The sequence below is a fragment of the Arvicanthis niloticus genome, chromosome 1, assembly GCF_011762505.2.
Source record: "Arvicanthis niloticus isolate mArvNil1 chromosome 1, mArvNil1.pat.X, whole genome shotgun sequence".
In the NCBI taxonomy this organism is placed as follows: Eukaryota; Metazoa; Chordata; class Mammalia; order Rodentia; family Muridae; genus Arvicanthis; species Arvicanthis niloticus.
In genome coordinates, this window is record NC_047658.1 from 103207179 (window position 1) to 103227355 (window position 20177).

General features: G+C 41.9%; 1 long non-coding RNA gene across 1 annotated transcript; it reads left to right on the forward strand.

Moving 5' to 3' along the window:
• Positions 1 to 14762: 14762 nt before the first annotated feature.
• On the forward strand, positions 14763 to 17572 carry LOC143436664 (uncharacterized). Its single transcript, XR_013106539.1, has 3 exons — positions 14763 to 14892; positions 15926 to 16008; positions 17472 to 17572. It is a non-coding gene; the product is annotated as an uncharacterized LOC143436664 (long non-coding RNA).
• The last annotated feature ends 2605 nt before the right edge of the window (positions 17573 to 20177 follow it).

Sequence of the window (20177 nt, forward strand, 5' to 3'; positions counted from 1 at the left end):
CCCAGCATTGTCATCTGGATGCGTGATGGAGGTTGGAAGAAGTCAGATATTGGAAGATAATTCACAACAAACCCTCCTTCCTGCAGTTAGGTATATTCATCCAAGACACACTGAAAGAAAAGTATTCATTAAACTTTTTTGCATGTTTGATTCATTTCCCAGGAGCTCACTGCTGCAAACCTAACTGTTAAAGCCTCTTGCTCTGAATTGCCTTAAACCTCACATGAACCTCCTAGCATTAAGTGTGTAGTCCAGTCCTTTGATTCTAAGTTATTCTTCAGTGAAAGAGACAATCAATATGCTTCCTAAAGACAGCCATCTGAATCTGTCACTTCCAAGGACAATGGCTACTGCACTGAGCCATGCATGGGAGGCTCAGGGCTGGGACCTAGGCATAGCTTGTGCAACCTGCATCATCAGTGAGAACTTTTGCCACTCTCATGACCTCTCAAGCTATTTCTTCATCCCAACAAAAAGAAAAGGCAGCTGAAAGTTACTCTTGTCTCTCGGTGTCACATGTGGTCTGACTTAACGAAAGGAAAGAACTCATGGTAATTTGTCACAGACTGGAGGGCCTTTGGGGAATGGACTAGTGAGCATGGACATCCAAGGTGTATTTTCCTGGAAAGGAAGATGCAACAGAGCCTTTGATGATCTATCACTAAAAGTGTCAGGGAGCAGAATGACGTCACTATACAAGCTGGCCCACCCCCTCCTTGTTTCTGAGTGGTATGCACACATTTTTAAGCAGGGAGCATCCCTTCTCCCAGCAAAAGCACTTCCCTCCTGGTGGTCTCAGATGACTCTGTCAATTTCTTCCTGGGCCTCATGAGGTCATCACAATAAACAGGCTTCTTCCCAGGGGGCCCAGGGCAATCCTCTGCTTCCACTTGGTTCCAGTTGTTAATTATATTATATGGAGCCCAACAGATGTCTCTTCTTGCAGCCAGAATGCATTTTCTCTCCATTCATATATTTTATGCTTTTGATTTACAGCTTGCATCCATTCTTGGCTGTGATGTGTGATACTGAGACCATTCACTGGAATGCAAAAGCAGCCAATGTGTGGCTCCTCTGCCCTGAGGAGCCTCCGAGTGACACTGGACTGCTCACTGGAACACTGGGCACCTGCTAGTCCCCAGTGATTTTTTTCTCTACTACTAATTTGAATTCCTTTGTATCCATGTCTGAGGCCTCCATCAGGAAGGCACAATGGGACACCTGGGCTCTGCCTTCCATCTGCCACCCACCCCAGGGTGGCACCTGCTGTCAGATGCCAGCTGGCTTTACTGCACTGAGTGCAGTTCCTTCTGGTTCCAGACTTTGCTCCGATAGGCATGCATGCTCTCAAAGGAGGAGAGCTACGCTAACCCCGAGACTGATGAGGGACCCACACAATGGTGTCAACATTGCTGCAATCTGTGTGGGTTCCTGTTGAGGCTTAAAGGGCTTAGATGATGTCATTGAACCAGCTGCCTGGAGTCCCTGGGCCTGAGCAGCACAGGTGTTCCCAGACCCTACCTTGACCCATGCAAGCTGATCTCTTTCTGCCGTAGTGAGACATGGAGGGCTCTGACTGGGGTGTGGGGTCCCACTCTGGAGCTTTGTACCCTTGCATCTCTATATTCCTCTTCATCCTCTTGCAACCCACACCTGTCTGTTTTGGATTCTCTGGTTTGTTGAGATCTCTATCAGCTCTGGGTTCTACTTTGTATCCATTTAGTGTATCTCTCCAGTCCAGTGTTACAGATCTCATCCTGATATTCCTATGAGTCCCTGAGGGCTGACTTCTGCCTCCTAACTCTTTCCTCTTGGCCACTGCAATACAAGGTTTTGAAAACCACATGGCTGCAGCCTGGGTATCTCTTATGAAGTCTGGACTTGTAGAATTAACCAGATCTCAGCATTGCTAGCCAGACCCAATGTCACATGTCTTAGGCAGAATTCTAATCTTCCCATATCACTTTCTTTTCCACTGTCCTTTGCTCTCATTGAATAGGTGACCTCCTACCCCTGGTTTGCATAGCTTTTCTGACATTGTTCATCACCCCATGTCATAGATACTTTCTCATCGATATAATATGAAAAAGAAAATACTCTGACAAAAGCAACTCAAGGGAGAAAGGGTTGATTTGGCCTCAGGGTTCCATTGAGTCCACAATACTGTCTTCTTCCTCCTTGTGGCCTGTAATTAGCAAATGCATCCTGGGAAATTGGCTATTCATATGTAGACCTTTCTTTCTTGTCACTCATGTTCCTGCTCTCCTGCTGAGTACCCCTGCCTCTCATGGAGCCAATTCATTGAGTCTCCATGTTTGCCCTGACTTCTCCTAACCTCCTTTCTCCAGACCCATACTCATAGATACACTGTATTTTCTGGAAACCCTCATGAGCACTCTTTTCTTTGAGGGAAACATTCCCAAGGCCTGATTTTTGGAACCTGCATGCTCACCCTGTCTGTATGTACTACTTGTCTCCTGTTAGACAATAAATAGACGTAAGCTCTCCCAATCAGGCTCCTTCTCATGCTAATCCTGCAGACATCAGTTTGGTCTGACATAGGGGCATAGCTGGACAGGGGAGTGAGGACGAGTGACAGAGGACTACCACAGGACCTCAAATAATCACTGTGCTATTTTTCAGTCTTAAAACTGAATATGACTTACACAGGGGTAAGATTGATTAAATTAAGAGACAGCCATTGAAATGTGGACAAATAATAAACACAGGAGATTGGTTTGCAGAAAATTTTTAGTGACTAGAAAGATGACCATATGTTGAGGAGGAAAATAAAATAAAAAAAACAATTACATTCAATATTGCATTTACTACATTAATGTAAAATAAGTATGTACCATCATGTCATTGACAATGGATTTATATATATAAGAAATTTAAGAGTACTGTTTTTCATTTTTTATGCTTTTCTGTATCTTTCTAGGGTTTTATAATGATCACAGATTGTTCTGGTTTTATATATCTAACCAGCACTCAGGAGGCTGAGGCAGGGGAATTTAGAGTTCAAGGCCAACCTAGTCTATATAGGAAGACATTGGAAGGAGAAAGGGGAGAAAAAGAGAGAGGTGGGTAGAAGAAGAAAATAATGAAGAAAAGAAGAAAGGAGGGGAGAATGGAGGGAGGGCCAGCAGAAGAAAGGGAGGAAGGAGAGGAGGCAGCTCTGCACCAACCCTTTCTAATTCCTGATCACAGGTGTGACGTGGGCTGTCATCTCACTTTTACATGCCTCATTCTCCAGCAACACCCCTGCTCTACCCACACCCTAGTTTCTGATATTCACATTCACATCCCATCTCCACATTTGTATCTAAATCTCCAAACCTATAACCACACTCATACCTGTGACTACACCCCTCTAGCCAGTTCCACACCTTGGCAACACAGGTGAGTGGGAAAAAATAATCATGGGAAAAACTAATAACCATTAACATATTGATATTTGTGTGTAGCCTGTTACCTCTCGTCCCAAGCACACAAGAGTGGCAGATAAATTAAGAGAGGAATCAATAACAACAAACCCCACAGGAGCAAAAAAGAACAGGGTCCAAGCCCTCTGGGCTCTCATTGTCAGGACAATAGACAGAAAGTAGGCTCAGCCCAAGGTTTCCATGTGAGACTTGTAGGAGCTACTGCAGAAGCCAGTGACCACTCTACCCATGTTCTGTGGGACACATAGACCTCCCATAGAACCTCTGCTGGAGTTATCATGTCTGAAAAGTGACACCTAGGCCATGGATGTTTGCTCTTCACTAGAAGCTGCCTTCTGGAGAGAATGAGACAACAGAGACACCTTCACACTCAAGCTCATCCATACTGACAACAGTTACAGAATTCACAGTATGTCTAGCAACTCTTAGTGAAGGGATTTTAGTTAAACATGGCACAGAAGAGCCATACGGTGATAACAGACCAGTTAAGTCAGGTTGGGAATAGAAAGGGACTCGGTACTTACCTCTCTGCAGACTAGAAATATAGCAAGCCCAGGAGCCAGCAGTGACTGGGTGTTGAGCAAACATGGCACAGTCACCAGAGAAGGCACTTACTCCAAAGCAAGTCAAAAATAGGAGCATTTCTAAAATCTTCAGAGGAGAAAAAAAGATTTTAGAGCAAGTGCTAGACCACAGAGTTATATCTCAGTTCTTTACCTATTTTAAAAGACAAGGAATTGGGGACACAAAGAAGCATTAGGTCAAAGTCACATTGGTGAAATAGGACCAGCAGGGACTTTCAAAGATGAAAATCAGAATGGAAGCTGTTGAGGAGCCCACTTGGAAGCACACTCTCTTCAACGTGCCAACAGAAGTAAGCCCAGAAGGCAGAATGAGAACATCCCAAAAAACAGCATTAAGAAAGCATGGGTTACAACAAACAAACAAACAACAACAACAAAAAAGCAAAAAACAGGCAAGAAAACATTCCAAGACTCTTCTAGAATTGCTAAACATCAGTGTTATTTAAAATTCCAAAAGCAGAGATAAGGGAGACTGTAGGCAATCATTATCTGATGATATTAATATCCAAGAACCACCTCAAACTGAAGGCACAAAGAAATCCTCAAATTGAAAGGGTGGTTTGAGAATTTAGTAGAACAAACATCAGTAACACACTGTAGGAAAACCACAAAACACCAGCAAAATCAGACAGACAGACTGGAGAGCTTTGAGACAGCTTTTTGGGAAGTTACTTACTACAAGAAAGGCTGAGGGACAGAAGAGGTCTCTGTTGCAGAAAACAAGTCCAGACACAGAACAGCCTTGAGTTCAAAGTATGAGAGGGAAACATGATCACATCTTGAATTTTGTACTTAGATGACTATTATTTAGGAGCAGAAAAATGAAAAGAAAAAATAAAGGAAATACACAACATTGATAGAGTCAGGATGATCAGGGGTTCGTGGGTAGCGTGGGGCACTTGAGAGGGAGAGAAGAGACGAGGGGAAGAAAAAGGAGGAGGAGGAGAAAGTTGAAGTTAGTTTTAGATAATAAACAAAGAATAAAAAATTTGCCATCACTGAAAGAAGCCTTATAGACTTACTTCAGCAAGAATGAAATCAAACTGGGGGGGGGGGGGGAAGGGGTACAACAGATATTGATGAAATGCATCAGTAGATTTAATTAATTATTGACGATAAGCACTTATAATTAATTGTGTGTGCTTTATACAGTGAACTCAACCCCAGAAAAGAGTAACATAGAAGATGGGGTGAGGCGGAGAATTGGTTTATTTGTGGTTAAATTAACCAGAGCTCCAACGAATTTGATTGTTTTATTTTGAGGTGTGGTCTCACTAAGTTCTCTAGAATGGCCTTGAACTTACTCTGTAGAGAATCTTAGGTACCTATGATTACAGGCTCACAACACCAGGTTTGCACTCACATTTATATTCTGAAACAAAAGTTAAATACTTTCAGTTAACCAACTAAATAAGAGATACAATCTAATCTCCCAGATCCTTAAAGAAAATTATGAAGGATACAGGAAAAAAAGAAAAGAAAAAAGAAAGAAGAGAGGGAGGGAGGAGGGAAGACGAAGGGACTAAAAGACTAAGGAAGAAAGGAAGAAAAAACTCTTGGAGAACATGGAAGAAAAAAACACACAAAGGAAGGTGTTGATAAACAGAGTACAGGAAGTTAGGTAGTCCTTATTCTAAAGGTGTACATTACTGAATATAATAAAGATATATTAAAGTCAGAAAATCAGTAGCATTTAAAAATCACATGCTTCTTATAAAAATATACCCCAGAGAGACCTAAAAGCATCCTTAATAAATACATGTAAACTGTATAACCCAACTGAAAGAAAAAACACACTACTGATACAAAGAAAATAAGAATTAAAATTAAAATAATTACCTTTTATTACAGCAAGAACAATTCATCAAGAAGATATTTGAATCATCTTAATTAGAAAAACAGAATGAGACACATTTAAAGAGCTAAGAGAATTACCAAATAAACAACAGTTTAGGGGGAAACCATAGAGTAATGATATAAATGTGAAACTCTGGTAACAGGATGCCCATGAGTTTACTACATGCATATATAAACTGGGACTAGAGAGACCTGTGGAGGTGAATTATAGGTTTAAATTTTATCAATGAAAGATTGAAATTTCTATGGTGACACTTCAAAAACATTCAAAAAGAACAGGTAATTCTCTTTTACAAGAGATGAAGACCTGACACTCAAAGCAGTTGGGATATCAAACAAATTTTGTCCTAAGAGTGTGTGTATGGGGGTGGGGGGACATGCTTGATTTGGAAAAAACAGAATAATTGTGACTCACATAAGCCAGCTCTTTCCTCACCAAACAGCCAGAGTGGTCCTCTGGAGAGACAAGTGAGCAACAGAGTCTTTATAGTTGCAAGAGAAGTCAATTCAAATGGTCATTGCCTGCTGGGGGCTGGAACCCAAGCAAGACAAGAAAAATTGAAAAAAAAAATCACAAAATGCGAATGTTAGGAACTTATAAACCCCAGTTCATTTCCATGTCTGTGTATTAGTGATAATTCAAGGGTAAGCAGTATAGTGGGGGGGGGGGACATGTTCCTTTTTTATTTTTCATCTCATTTATATTAGTTCTTTGAGAACTTCATACAATGTGTTTTGATCATATTCACTTCGCCCCCCCCCCCACACACACAATCTGGCAACTCATCCCATAAACACCCCATTGAGACTTTGGTCTTCGAAGACTTGGTGGGCACTAACCCAGGGTCAGGCAAGTGAGGATCAGAGGAGCTGTGGTCTCATCCTGAAGCCAATGCTATGGTCCAGAACACTGAGTTAATGATGAGGTTGTGCAAGTCAAAACCATGTGTAGCATGAAGGTTTCCTAGGCTTTGAGCTTTTTTGAGTAGCTTCTGCAGGTGAAGCAGGGCACAGCAGATTAATAGGTTGGTGTGTAGTACAGGAGGCACTGGGGAGCCATTTTAATTTCATAATTGTAAACGGGAATAAATGATCCCATCCCTATTTTTAGAGAGAAGGAGGGATAAAGAGGTGAGTCACAGGGGAGGTTTAGGGCAAGAAGCTCTTCTGAGTGATGCTACCAGGGGAAGACCACATTGTTTCTCATTTACTGGGACTTGTGGAATTTGTCCCCCCTAAGAGGGAGTTCTCATGTCAGCTATGGGCTAGCTCATCATTGTCTAGCAGTCCACTGACTGTCACAGCGGTCCCTTGCTAATGCAAGTGTTAATAAGACCAGGCAGGAGTGGGGAAGGCTGTTGGTGTGTATGGGAGTACTTTGCACATGCCAATCATTATCTCAAAAGCTAAAATTGTTTGGAAAAATACATGAACCTTTTTTGTTTTACTTGTCATGTTAACAATAAAGGAGAAGCTGGTGTGTTCAAGGAGGCAGTGACTTTACCATCTCTCATGCCCAGGGCATTTAAGGCTTATCTAGACCTTTATTCCAGATCATGGACCATCTTTTCCCAGTCTCTAGGTGCACTTGGAGTGAGGACAGGGAAGAACCCTGAGGTCTTTCTGGTGCTTTGCCTGGGAAATTGGGAATATTACCAAGTGATGCATGGACACCTCAAAAAGGCTTTCAAAATTCCACTTGGGATGTGGAATCCTAGCATGGTTCTGAGTTAGTCTTCCTCACCAGGAGGACCACCTAGGAAGGATGGGACCCAGTGTTCTGAGTGACACAGTAAAAGGTTCTGCTTTAAGTGTGGCTTTGACTCTCAAGAAATTGAACTGAAGGACTAGAGGGATAGCCCAGTGGTTAAAAGCACTGCCCGATTCTACAGAGGACCTGAGTTCAGTTCCCAGCACCCACATGGCAGCTCACAACTATCTGTAAGTCCAATTCTAGGATAATCTGACACCCTCTTCTGGCTTCCTTGGGCACTGCAAGCACAAAGTACAGGGTTATATACATGTACATATACATATGCCCATCCGCATATACATATACAGTGTGCAAAAATAAGAATACCTACACCCATCTGCGCACACACATAAAGTAAAAATAAATACTTCTTGGAAAGAAAATGGAACTGAGATGGTTTTGAAAACCATCATCAGTATAGTTTTAGCAAGCACACACAACACATTTGATGTTTGTCTTGTATGTTTAAGAAAACACTAAGGCTTGGACTCAGTCAACCAGACGGCTGGGTTGACCAAGCAGAGCTAAAACTTATTTTAACAAAAATCTTCAGTCATCCAGAACTCAGGAAGGAAGTGTGCCTATGTTTGCAGAAGAAACTTCCCTTCAACTTGATTAGGGCAGAGGCTCTTTCCAGACTTGTGTCAAACTCTTTTACAACATAACAGCTGGCTCAAGTTTGTATCCCCCCCCCACCCCAACCAAAGTGTCCCTGAAGTACCTCAGGCCACTTTCTATCACAGTTGTTAAGAATTTTCATACTTAAAAAAGTAATGTGGGAGTAGACAGCTATTTGTACATTACGTGTCATTTATTATTCCAAATGTAATTTTAATCAGTTAGGCACGAAAGCATCCTAATATTCTCAATAATGGCACTGACAACTTTAAATATTAAAACCCACATTAGGAATTCCCCTGTCTATGAGGCAACTGCAGTATTTGTATTATGGGCTGGGAGTTTGACCCAGTCTCTGCTTTCTAAACTCAATTTTAGATGATCCTCTTGCTAGATCCCAGTCCCCCAGCAAATGCCAGTGAGATTAGAGGTAAACAAGGCCCATACACATCAAAATTAAATGTTCCTAATTATTAGCCTTACACGGGCTGTCCTCGTGTGGTGGGGGTGATTCCTCACCACTCTGTGACACTCAGAGACGGCTTCAGGACACACAGCATTACCATAATTTTTCCGACTGGAGTTCTCATAGGACTTTGGATGTAGTCCCTTCCCTTCCTTTTAATTGCCTAGGCTGCATCCTTAATTAAAAGCTGTACAAATGGATTTTATGCCATGCCAAAAGAAATCTGAGTTCATTAGTTATAAAACCTTTTAAAAATTGATGCAAACATGCAGATTCCTTAAAAGTTTGAACTCAAAGTCCTCATTTCATGGAGAAGTTTCTTTCTACCTAGAGAATACAAAGTCAACACAAATTAGGTTTTTTAAAACTCAGTGTTTGAACGAGGTTGTTTTCTGTCGTTTTTATGTTTCTGGTTTTATGTTTTCCTTTCTTTTTTTTCTTTTTTTGTAGATTGAGGTTCATTTTAAATTCAAATACAGAAGAGGTTTGTAGGTGGACATTCCTGTTGACCTTTTCTCCCTGGGTTTTGCCAAGAAAGCTCATAATCCTTTTAATAATTTTTCTTATTAAGTCACAATGACATCATTTTCAACAACAATAGAAGTCAAACTTGTCAGCCCATAGCATCATGACAAATCTTATCTGAACGTATTTGTCTTGCTATGGATTCTCAAATCTAAGTAACGTTACTCTAGATGTTGTTAAAAAGCCATCTTTTCTTCTCTCTCTCTGTGTGTGTGTGTGTGTGATAAAAGACAGCTTCAGCTATCATATTAGATACCAGCCACTGCTTTTTTTCTGTGTACATGTGAAAACAGTGTCTCACTGGCCTAGAACTCACGACATAGGTTAGGCTGACTGGCCAATGAGCCCCATGTCCTTCCTGTTTCCAACTCATTCACAATGGGATTGGAAGCACATGACACAGTAAGCAGTATTTTAAATGTGAGCTATGGGGACTAAACTCAGGTTCTTGTGTTTGCAAGGCTAAGAGCCCACTGACTTCAGAGTCTCTTTAGCCTCACTCCTGCCTATTCCATGGGTAACACAGGGCCTAAGGCAGCCAGAAGAGGTCGATGGGGATGTGGTCTTCACTACTCAAGGGAAGAGCTTCCAGGTCCCTGGGAAAAGGCCTGGATCCTAGAATTGTCGAGATTATGACTGATTCAGTCTTTTCACTATAACTGCCTAATTGAGATAAAGTTCACAAATACACCATCCACCCAGTTGGTTTCTTGTATATCCTCAGAGTGGTGTGGCCATCTCCATATTCTGGATTTATTTTCTTAACCCCAGAATGAAACTCCATAGCCATTACTAGGCATGTCCTATTGTTACCTCCATCATGGGCTCATACATACGTGCACATACACACATCTTCTGGTCCCAGCCTATCGAAATGTTTAGCTGCTTCCCCGCTCCTCAGGCTGAAGAAAGGATTGCAGCTAGTCTTTGTAACCCATCCACTCACATATCCTCAAGCTGACATGAAACACACTCTATGAGCAACAGAGCATTATGTCTGGTTGGGTGTGTGGCTTAATCTGTTATTTCTGTGACACTGGTGAAGCAGGCAAGGCTGGTGAAGGGGTGGCAGGATCAGAAGGTGAACCCCCAACTCAAGGCTTCCAGGATGTGGAAATTTCCAGGAAATGACTGCCTTCTACAGGAATGCTCTGTGAATAGTGTATCCCTGCACAGTTTTCTAGGACGAGGCAATTGGCTTCAGCTGAGGAGGCCCTGGCCCGCATCTTCATGTAAAAGCTGCAATAACTTCTAGGTTAAGAAAAGTTCAGCTGTGTTTTTCTCCCCTTCCTCTTCTGCTCCCTCTGTTCCTCTCCATCTGCAAGTGAAAGCCGGAGTGTTGAAATGTTACAAGGGGGGGAAGAGATGTTCTCATGGTATTTCTGATCCAAGCGGAAGCAGAAAGTGCCAAGGGGTCCCTGGAGAAAGCTTCTTCTCCATGCTTCTCAGCTGTATTTTTACAGACCCACAAGATTATGAAAAAGACTCCACCAGAATCTGGATAAATACTGCTGGCTTTGTGTTTGTCTGTGGAGGAACCCTCCCATTCTTTGGCAGCTCAGCCATCAGCATTTCCATGGGCCCTAAAAGCAAAATGTTTCCATGTGATTAGAATACAGTGTTCAGAAAACACCATAAAATGGGAAATAAAAACCTGGTGTTTCTCTGAATAGAATTATTCAAAGGCGTCTTCATAAGTGTTGTTTATTCAAAAAATCATTTGGATCAAGTTGAGACAAATCAGCAATTTGATAGGCTGGTCTGATTCATTCAGCAGTCTGTGGCAATTCTAACTTCCTGCTCAGTTGGCACGCCTGCTTGTTTGTGGACTTCAGACGTGAAACAAAGAACAGCCAGGAGAAAACTGTCAATGTGACCCTTTGCGCTAGGGACACAGCTAGAAATGGGCACAACCATTGATCTGAGGAGTGGCTGGAGTAACTGACATGCTGTTTCAGGAATCACACTGGGACTGTCTTCCAAAATAGTCCCTTTACAGACTGTCCTGCTTCAAGTGGAGGACAGAGGGAGCCAAGTGTACTCAGAGGCAGGGATGGGAGAATGAAGGGGAGGGAGGGGCAAATGAAGGAGGAAGCAGAAGAAAAAGGAAGGAAACGAAGGGAGAGGAGAGGAAAGGAGAGTAAGAGAGGAGAAAGAATCAGGACTGGAGAAAGGTGCATACCTAACCGCTTTCCCCCACCCCCCCAGCACAGTGAGTCACATTTGTTTCTGCTCTTCTTGCCAGAACTATTAAAGAAATGGAAGAGAGTAAAAGGAGGGAAGGAAGAGAAGATGAATGTTCAACCTGGCGTCTTGGCGTTAGTCTGTGGGGAAACAGCAAAACTAAGAACACTGGGAAGCCAGCAAGGAGGGAGCAGTTCTCTGCCAAGACAGCCTTTTCTCTGTAAAGCTTTTGTTCCTTCCAAGGTGCCATAAAGCATGAAAGGAAACTAAAGGGTGAACTAGAATGTCCTTCTTTTCAGATCTTTCTTTTGCTGTTGACTTTGGTTCCGGGCTCCATACCCTGCTTTCTTGGCTCTGGGCTCCTTCTCCGCCGTCTCAAGGGCGGCGAATAGAGTTTATCAGGCAGGAGCGGGCTTGTAGTGAGCCATCCAGGTAATAATGTACACAGACTGCGTTTGTGTGGATTCTTTTACACCGTGCAAAGCGACATCTTGTCTTGGACTTCTCCATATCAAAGACTTACTCGAGACTATTCTGCAGAATCTTGGAACTAAAGTGTCCTTGAGGACTCACACAGTGTAATTGTTCGACCATGTGCCAGGAAAAAAAGTGCAATACACCAACCTTCTTGATGTGCTTTACAATGGCCAACTTTCCTGAGAAACTTTAGATTCCTCTAAACGTGCCTTGGCTCTGCTCCCAGGAAGAGGAACACTAGGAGAGGTGAAGAGTTAGAACTGCCCTTTCTTCTTGTGTTTTATTATAAACACACACACACACACACACCACAAACCACACACACATATACACAGAAATAATAAACACACAAACAAACAAACACTGGGTGGCCTGCACTTTCTCTTTCTAAACTGTAGCCCCTATTTCTCTCTGCAGCTGCCAATTCCAGGGACCTTTGATCTTTCTAATTCACACAGTTGGATATCTGAGTACCTGTGACTTCCAGGCTGTGTGCAAGGTGCTGAAAGTACCTAGGCAAGCAAGATATAGCCCCTGTCTCTAGGCATCTGCTGGCTGGGAGAGAAAATTGCAATAGTGTGTGAGAAATTTGAGCTGGGGGCCTAGGCTCAAGTTACCTGGCACCTTAGGGAAGACAGACTCCAACTGTGGTCAAAAAACAGGTCAGATACTGTCAGGGAAGAGGGGTGCTACTTTACAGGATGTTAAGTGCTGGGTCAGGGTTTTCAGGTGAGAGGAAGACCATGCTACAAATGGAGTGCACTGTATGGTGAGTTCAGAGCCCTTGCCTCGGCTCAGGAGAAATGAAGGCAGCAGGTTCCCTCTGTTTAGTGCCTGCTCTCAGATGTACAGGGAAGGCACCCATGATGGCCACCCTGCCTGGCAAGGGGCTTGAACTCCATAACAGGGCCTCAGCTTCTGGAATATTGTATATTGCTGCTGTAAAGTAGAGATATGGTCCTGAAAGGTGGAATCCCAGGGTCCAGAACACCTCAGATGAGAATGGCTGCAAGATCTAGACGATTTGGGAAGTTAATGGCAATGGCATCAACTCAGAGGCAGAAGCCATGGGAGAAATGGGTGGGGATGAAGAAGAAAAGAATGTTCACTTCGCATGCTCTCAGTATAGGGGTCTGTAACAACTGATACGACTTGTATTGTCTACGACGCTACTGGCAATGCAGTAATGGTTCTGGAAAAGGATTAGGGGCTATATGGCATCCATGAGGAGGTCAGCAAAAAGTCTTACAAATACAGACATTCAGGAACATTCCATGAAAGAAGGGCACACAAAGGGAATTAAAGGCAGCAGAGAAAGGGATTAGGGGCTATATGGCATCCATGAGGAGGTCAGCAAAAAGTCTTACAAATACAGACATTCAGGAACATTCCATGAAAGAAGGCTCACAAAGGGAATTAAAGGCAGCAGAGAAGCACTTTATTCCAAGCACCAGCATATACTAACTAGCCACTTCTACCTGACCCCGGAAGACTTGCAGAGAGCTCTGCCAGCACTTTCACTTCTAATCTCATTGAAAAAAATTCCAGACTTGCTTGCCTGCCCTCTGCCTCTGCAACATCAGAAGATCCACTCCTCCAGCCTGTGTGTACCTTCACGTAGCAGGTAGTACTTTCCTTATACATGCATGAAGTATCTTGATGGGGAATGTATGAAATGGAAAGAGATACACATCAGGCACCCCCCCCCCCACCTTGCTCACCCTGTGCAAGGGGGCAAAGGATTTCAACAGGGCAGTAAGAGATGAGATGACCTTTAAACCAATCAATGCAAGGAATCCTTAAGAGGGTTAGTGGATGTGAGCATTCTATGATTATGTTCGCGGCTCATGGGAGAGAGTTGTGAGGTTAAGGCAAGAGAACAAGAAGCAAAAAGCAAGGGCTTCAGAGAAAGTGAATCTGGACTATCGCTGAAGGCAGCAAGAATTTAACAGCAACACAAGGGGAACAGAGATGGCTGGGTGGCAGGACCAGGCTCAGCCAGGGGAGAAGTCTGTGTTCAGGATCAGTTATGGGGGTAGACCAGGAGCAGGACACTGAACCCATAGTCAAGCAAAGAGGAAATTCCAAAGAACTGGGCAAGAGGGTGGCATGAGCATGTCCTGGGCGTTTGATAGACAATGAGGGGAGAGAGAGGAATCTGATGAGACAGACAGCTAGACAGGTTAATCTCCGAGCGTGCAGAGGAGGAATGTCTGTATTTAGACCTCTGTGGTGTAAGAATGAGTTCCACAAAGTTGAGGAAAGAGGAAGTCAACTAGAGAAGACAACGACTCCCAGCTTCCCAGTAGCAACTGGGCAAGGAAGAGCCAAGGGAAGCTATTGTTAGCACCATCATGGGCTGCACACACTCTATCACCTCTGCTCAGACTAAGTGACAGATCATAATATCATCCCTGTCATGGATATCAACAAAAATCACCATAGAAATGTTGAACTTTGGACTGGCATACACAAACATACCCACATATCCAGACACACACACACACCTGCACACATACATATACACATGCCTGCACACACACATATACACATGTGCATGCACACACACATCACACATAAATAAATACATGTAATAAAAAGCAAACTTTTAATTGTTACATTAAATATCATTATGGTTTGAATGTGAAATGCCTCCACAGGCTCATAGGTTTGAGCAGTTCATCCTCAGCTGCTGGTGCTAAGTGGGAAGTTGTGGATACTCTAGAAAGTAGGGCCTTGTTGAAGGAAGTAAGAAAGTTCTTAGGGGTTGAAAGTGAGACAGTTCTTAGGGTTTATAACCTGTCTCTGCTTCTGGCTTATTCACTTTCTGCTTCTTTATCCACCAGAGTAAGAAGCAAGCAGTCCAATACTCCATAACTGTGAACTATCATGAGCTGTCATGCTTTCTCATCATGGTAGTATGTTCCTGCTCAAACTGTGAGCCAGACTAAATTCTTCCTCCTTGGAGTTGCTTCTTGACAGGTAATTAGTTACAGCCATGAGAAAAACAACAAGTGTATTTGTGTTTGTGTGATATATATATATATATATATATATATATATATATATATATAGAGAGAGAGAGAGAGAGAGAGAGATACAGAAAAATATTATACACACCAAGTATTTATGGACACATACCATATTTTAAATTTCCAGAAAACATTTTATTGCTAGAAAACCCAAAGTATAAAGGCATATATTTGTGAAATTTCTATACTACAATAACAAAAATTAGTAAAAAGGAAAACGAGAAAAACAAAAATAAACCTAAACAGAAAGTCTGTTAGTGAGACACAACTAAATTTCCTTATGTACATACTACTGATGCAACAGTTCTTTGGTGTCTGGTAGATGACTTCACAAATCTGTCAGAGAATGGCTCTCTATATTCTTGTTGACATTATATTTATTTATTTTTGTTTATTGTGAGGAGAAAGGGTCTCATTGTGCAGCCTGAATATCCTGGAACTCACTATGTAGACTAATCCAGTATCAAACTTAAGGAGATCCACCTTGTTGCTCTGCCTCATGAGTGCTGAGACTAAATTCAGGTGCCACCTCACTCAGGTCTCAAGGACATTTTAATTAGAATTTCCATCATGGTGTGTTGGATGTCAAATTCTGGATGTCAAGAATCCAGATATGATGCACAAAGTCTACATAGATATTAAACACAGATAGTGTCAGAGTTCTAGCTAATGGTGTCTTCCAGAGATGTTATCTGCAAAAGATCATTGAACAATTATTACACAATGCTATCATTCATCTGGTCTAGGGAAGTGATACCATGATTGAAAACCATGTCTGTTTGCTAAGCAAATATGCAACCTCTTTCAGTATATTGTTAGGGTGAGTTTTATGACAATCCTCTGTTCTTCCTGTGAGTCAAACCAAACAAGCACTTCCATTGAAGTAGCTAAGAAGCACCATCAACTAAGAAAAATTTTAAAGCAGAATATGGATGTGTTTTAAACTTGAAAAAGCTCACTCTTTCTGATATCTCTTTACTCAGGACCCCTACATCCATGAAAAGTCCTGTTGTTTCCAGAAGGACCCCAGCACAGGAATGCAAAGCCACACAAGGAACGCTATGTGGTGAGCTTAGAAAAATCCAAAACGTATTGGGCAGAAAGGGTCTTCTGAACTCACGGCCTCCACATTCCACCCAGTTATAGACACTGTCTTCCACATCAAAACCTAGAAACATTCCTGGAAATCAGTTCACCAGTGTCTTATATGAAGATCCTGCCCCTATTGGGGATGTGGCATGCCTCACACAGCCTGGTCCCCCACCCTAGTGATGCAGTGGGAAAACAGAATAAATGATGCACATGCCTTACATTTTCAGAGCCAAAGTCACACACAGGTCACCTCTGGAAGGTGGCAACCTCTGATGGAGTCACAGACACACCGAGGGTACCACTTTCTCAGAGCATAAAGAGGCAAATAAGAAACTGTTAAGAGCTGAGCTTGAACCTTGAATCTTACCTATCCCATTCTGAGGAAATCACCACAGGCTCTCATGGGCTCTTCTTCAACAGACCCTGATGGGTGTGTGCAAGAAAGTGTGGGGAAAGCTTCAAAGCCAATGTGCTCCCTTCACTGATATGTAAGGATAGACCTTGTTTTCTGGAACATTCTCTCATATTAACCAAAATGCTTCATTGAGAAGGGACAGGAAACCCTCAATCTGGCACCAGTTGAGAACTACCTTTGTCAAAGTGAAGAAACGGGGAGAGGAGAAATGAAATATGCCTTCTCTTGAAGAAGAACCAGGAACTCTTCCATAAGTCCACAGAGGACAAAGTTCTCACTCATGACACCTCACAATGTGGCTACAGAGTAAAGAAGAGATCTCTTAAGATGCAGACAGACCATAGTTGAGGCTAAGCCAGGATATCTGAGACTCAAGTCTGCATCCTAACTGATGCAGCATGTTTCAGAAGCAGTAACCTGAACTTAGGGAAGTACAAGTCAAAAGGCAAGGAATCCACTGTGCCTAGGAGCAGGGACACTAGAAACACAATAGTCCAGGTCAGATGGTAGCAGCCCAGCAACAGTGAGAGTTTAAGCCCATGGGACAGGAAACAACAATGAGACCTAAATGTATCCCAACCACTGACCAGGCTAGGCCACCATCCTGCAGTAAGGGAACTGACATAGGAAGATGCAGGCTGTGAACGCTACGCTCATCAGTAGTACACTCTGATCTAAGGTTAGTATCCAGTCTTCAAGTGAAACTTCCTAAACACATGTAAGACAAGACAAAACAAAACAAAACAAAAGCTTTCAAGAGTTAGACAGTCATTACAAACAGACCCAGGGATGGCTAACTGTTGGATTAGCTGAGTGGCTTTGAAGGAATGTTAACAAGTGTCTAGAAGTGTAGTGTAGCTTAGGGGAGGTGCAAAGAAGCAGAGAATGCAGTCAAATGATAAGGTTAAGTAAAAGCTAAAATCATAAGATGACATTAGAAATAGGCACTTCTTTCACATGATGAAGAAGCAGAATAGATACCAAAGAGAAATCTGATATCAAGTATTCTTACTCGATTGCAGATACAGTTCAAGAAGGAAGAAATATGGGAAAGTGGGGAGAGAAAATACTTCACAAGCTGGTGAGTAGACATCTCACAAAATGAATGGAGAATAAAATCTACAAAGCCAAGAAGTTCAAAGAACCCTTAGACGAGAAAATCTCTCTCTCTCTCTCTCTCTCTCTCTCTCTCTCTCTCTCTCTCACACACACACACACACACACACACATCACTACAAGAAACAAAAATAACTAAACAGAAACAAATATTAGAAATTCAAAAACAAAGGTGACTGTCACAGTAAATTTCTAATAAACTTTGAAAGCAAAAATAAGAGGAATGCCTCTCAAAGACTGGGAGAGGGCTGGGTGACTGTTGAGCACTTAGTAGCAAAATTGCCTTTAAATGAAGAAACAAAGTAAAAACTTTTCCATAAAAAACAGAAACTCAAATGAATATCACACTTCAAGACAAAAAAATATACTACAGGATGTTCTTCAGACATGAACACTCTGGTATCAGATGGAAAGTTCCTCTTTACAATGTTACAAAGCTCCAGAGAATATAAAAACAAAGGTAAACAGCACTTTTTGTAATTTAAAGGATACTTTAATGTATAAAGCAAAATACAAAAAAAATACACTGAAAGTTTATAATGTAGAAAAATGTGTGATAACAATAGCAGAGATGGGATTAGAAAAATGATATGGGAGGATGCTTTATAATTGATAAAAGTTGATAAGCAGATATTCAGAATAGTCAAATAATATTTTAAAATAACTGTCATAAAAATGTGAGGACTTGAGTTCTATTCCCAGAACTCACATAAAAACCAGCCATAATGTAATTCTACTGGTTGGGAGGCAGAGATACCTGATTCCTGAGGCTGGCTATCCAACCAGACTATCCTAATCAGTGGGCATCAGATGCCAGTGAGACCCTGTATCCATCCAGACATAGCTGAGAATGATCCACAAGGTTGACCTCTGGCCTACACACACATCCACATGTATATATACACAATGGATATGTGCACACATGCACATGTGCACATGCATACACACACACAAATGCACAAATGCACACAGAGATGACTCTTAAGATTATATATATATATATATATATATATTTGAATATATATATTTCAAATCTAGAGAAGCCAAAATAAAAATACAAATACAAAAGAAAGAAGGAAAGAAAGAAAGAAAGAAAGAAAGAGAAAAAAGAAAGAAAATTGTTTTGCCTTCTTTTTGAAAGCAATTTTGCTGGCTATCAAATTCTTGTAGCTTTCCACTATTCTTTGTAGAAGGTACAAAAGTCCTAAGGAAAATATGATAACCGTGGAGGTAAAACAATCATAAGAAATAATCAAAATGACTATAGAAAAAGAGAAAAAATAAGTGAAGAAAACTATGAAGAAGAGCCATCATGGTGTACTTAAACACAATCATATTAGGAATTGCACTAAATATAAATGGTTTATAAACAGCCATTAAAAGGCAGGAACATTCACAGTGGCCTAAATAGTGAAACCTAGCAATACTATATTTACAACAATCATTAAAAAATCTGACTATGTTGATATCAAGGGAGATTTTGGTTAAGAATATTATCAGAGATATCATAGAGAAATATGAAGAATATCATAATAAAGAGGTAACTGTATCACAAAGGTTTTTTAATTTTTTATTGGATATTTTATTTACATTTCAGATGTTATGTTTTTACCTCATTCCCCCCACACACCCAGGAACCCCCTATCCCATCCCCCCTCCTCCTGCTTCTATGAGGATGTGCCCCACCTACCCCCCCACTCCCACTTCCCACCCTTGAATTTCCTCACACTCAGCGTCCAGCATTCATGGGACCAAGGATCTCCTCTCCCACCTATGCCTGACAAGACCATCCTCCCCTACATGTACAGCTGGAGTCATGGGACTCTCCCTATGTGCTGTCCCAGGCTGGTGTTTTAGACCCTGGGAGCTCTGGTTGGTTGGTATTGTTGCTCTCCTCATGGGACTGCAAACCCGTTCAGCTCCTTCAGTCTTCTTTCTAACTCCTCCATTGGGAACCCCTTGATCAGTTCAATGGTTAGCTGTGAGCATCTGCTTCTGAACATGTCAGACTCTGGCAGACCTCTAAGGAGACAGATATATCAGGCTCCTGTCAGCATACACTTCCTAGCATCCGCATCAGCGTCTACCTTTGGTGAAAGCACATGAGATGGATACCCAGGTAGAATGGTCTCCAGACGGCCCCTCCTTCAGTTTCTGTCTCACATTTTGTCTCCATATTTTCTCCCTTGAGTATTTTGTTACTTCTTCTAAGAAGGACCGAAGTACCCACACTTGGTCTTCCTTCTTCATGAGCTTCATGTGGTCTGTGAGTTCAATCTTGGGTATTTCAAGCTTCTGCTCTAATATCCAATTATTAGTGAGTGAATACCATGTATTTTCTTTTGTGATTGGGTTACCTCACTCAGGATGATATTTTCTAGTTTCATCCATTTACCTAAGAATTTCTCGAGTTCATTGTTTTTAATAGCTGAGTAATACTCCATTGCATAAATGTACCACATTTTTTGTATCCATACAGAGCAATAGTAATAAAAACTGCATGATATTGTACAGAGACAGGCAGGAGGATCAATGGAATAGAATTGAAGACCCAGAAATTAACCCACACACCTATGGTCACTTGATCTTTGATAAAGAAGCTAAAACTGTCC